Genomic DNA, 3056 nt, shown 5'->3' on the forward strand with positions numbered 1-3056 from the left:
TTCCCAGGGCACTGAGCAGACAGCTGGTGGTGGGAATGGGAAGCAGCATCCCAATCTAAAGGACAGTTCAAAAGAGACAGGGATCTACTGGAGAGAGTCCAATGGAGGCTACGAGGGTGATGGAGGGACAGGAACACCTGCCTTACGAGGAAAGGCTGAGAGACCTGGGGCTTTTAAGTCTAGAGAGGAGAAGACTGAGGGGGATCTAATTCATGTCTATCAATACATGAGGGGTGGGTATCAAGAAGGCAGGGACAAGCTCTTGTCACTCGTGCCCTGTGGTAGGATGAGGGGCTATGGATTCAAACTGGAGCCCAGGAAGTTCCACCTCAACATGAGGAAGAGCTCCTTTCCTGTGAGGGTGGCAGAGCCCTGGGACAAGCTGCCCAGAGAGGCTGGGGAGTCTTCTCCTCTGGAGGTTTTCAAGACCTGTTTGGATGCCTTTTCTGAGTGACCTGCCCTAGTTGTGTGTTTTGGGGTTTATTTAATTATTATTATTATTTTATTTTTTATTTTATTGTTGGTCCTGCTCTGGCAGGGGGGGTGGACTCAGGGATCTTCAGAGGTCCCTTCCAACCCCCAGTATTCTGTGATTCTGTGAGAAACCCTGTGTGGAGCCATCAGCAGAATTATGTGCCCAGATGTGTGCTCAGTGCTGCCTTTCTGATCACAGTTTTGGAGAGTTCCCTAACTTGAGGTGAATGCCAAGAACATGCTCTTAGCTGTCGCTCCCTGGAGTCGAGGCACACTCACGTGGCTTTGGTTAGAGCTGGATTTTACTGGGAGAAATAGGTGCAGTCTTCAAGCATGGGTGCAGGAGAACCTGAGACACTTTGCGACTCCCCCAGCTTGAGAGAACAGGTCCAGCAGCCCCTTTTGCTGGCTCTGGAAGTAGCTCAGAGTGAATGATGAGGCTGCTGCCTGCAAACACACAACAGAGGAGGAGGGACTTCCCTGGGCAGAACGTGCAGAAAATGGCTGTGGTATCTTTGCAGCACAGGGGGCTTCGTGGTGCTGCTTCCAGCTGTACCAGTGCCCAGTCCCCCTCGCCCTGGTTCGTTCCACTGGGTGAATGAGCAGGTTGGATTTGCTCCCAGGAGTAAAACGTTCACTTATGACTTCATGGAAAACACGGCTGCTGTCTGGGGTGAGCTGCTGCCTGTTCCACAGCTGTTTACAGCCTGTAGCCCAGGAAGCTTTTATCCCTGGAGCTGTGATGGATGTGCAGAAGGCAGGGACTGTGCAGGCCCAGCTGCCCCACGGAGCCTGAGGGCCTTGCCCTGCCTTCTGCCTGCCCTGAAACCTTGAACCTGTAACAGCACAAACCACCTCCAGAAGTAATATCATAGAATCATAGAATCTTAGGGGCTGGAAGGGACCTCGAGAGATCATCTAGTCCAACCCCCCTGCCAGAGCAGGGTCACCTAGAGTACATCACACAGGAACTCATCCAGGTGGGTTTGAATGTCTCCAGTGAGGGAGACTCCACAACCTCCCTGGGCAGTCTGTTCCAGGGCTCTGTCACTCTTACAGTAAAAATTTTTTTTCGGATATTCACCTTGAACCTCCTATGCTCCAATTTACACCCATTACCCCTTGTCCTATCACTGGTCATCACTGAGAAAAGCCTAACTCCATCCCCCTGACACTCACCCCTTACATATTTGTAAACATGGATGAGGTCACCCCTCAGTCTCCTTTTCTCCAAGCTAAAGAGACCCAGCTCCCTCAGCCTTTCCTCATAAGGGAGATGTTCCACTCCCTTCATCATCTTCGTAGCTCTGCGCTGGACTCTTTCAAGCAGTTCCCTGTCCTTCTGGAACTGAGGGGCCCAGAACTGGACACAATACTCCAGATGTGGCCTCACCAATGCAGAATAGAGGGGGAGGAGAACCTCTCTTGACCTACTAACCACACCCTTTCTAATGCACCCCAGGATGCCATTGGCCTTCTTGGCCACAAGGGCACATTGCTGGCTCATGGTCATCCTCCTGTCTACCAGGACCCCCAGGTCTCTTTCACCTACACTACTCTCCAGCAGTTCAGCCCCCAACCTGTACTGGGACATGGGGTTGTTCTTCCCCAAATGTAAAACTCTGCACTTCCCCTTGTTGAATTTCATCATGTTTCTCCCCGCCCAACTCTCCAACCTATCTAAGTCTCTCTGAATGGCAGCACAGCCTTCTGGTGTGTCAGCCACTCCTCCCAGCTTAGTGTCATCAGCAAACTTGCTGAGGGTACATTCTATACCCTCATCCAGGTCGTTGATGAAGATGTTGAACAACACCGGTCCCACTACCGACCCCTGAGGGTCTGGAGATGCTACTCTCCTGTGCAGCTGTGTAACAAACAAGAGGTATGATGGGCTGCCAAGCTCTTGGTCAGGAATGGAATGTGAAGATCTTGGCTCCTGCAGCAGTGGGTGAGTGCCCTGCACACCCGTGTCAGCTCAGCTTGTACTGCAGGTGGAGGGAAATATTCTCACTCCTTGGGCATTGTGTAACATCCACAGACGTTTGTGAGTGACACAGACATTGGGACCCTCAGCAGCGTCTCTCTGGAGGACAGATGGGTGTGGAATTTATTATACAAATGAAGATGTCTAGTGCTTGTAAATCTGTAGCACCCCAATCACCTTTCCTTGGTTTAAAACACAAACAAACCAACATGCAGGCATGTGCATCGCTTTGCTTTCTCATTTTGCTGTTCCTGGAGGGTTTCTCATCTCCACCATTGCCTTTATGGCCCAGAACAAGGTTTGCTGTGGCGGGGAATGACAACAACCGGGTGCAGTTCCCGCCTGGCACAGCAGCAAGGTCCAGTAAACCACCTGAAGAAGTTCACAGGGACGGCACGGATTCTTGGCAGGACCTCCCTGGGGCGGTGCGGGCTGACCCGGGTTTGGCGTGGGTCCTGAGGGCACACGCGGGTGCGTGAGACTGGCTCCGAAGATGCTCTGCACCTGCCACACAAAGGTGCGATGGTTAATTGTGCTTAATCCCTAGGGAGTAAGAAATCCAGTCCCAGCCCCAGGCCCCGCCCCCCGCCCCAGGCCC

This window comes from Chaetura pelagica, unplaced genomic scaffold (assembly GCF_000747805.2).
Source record: "Chaetura pelagica isolate M959 unplaced genomic scaffold, ChaPel_1.0 scaffold328, whole genome shotgun sequence".
Classification (NCBI taxonomy): Eukaryota; Metazoa; Chordata; class Aves; order Apodiformes; family Apodidae; genus Chaetura; species Chaetura pelagica.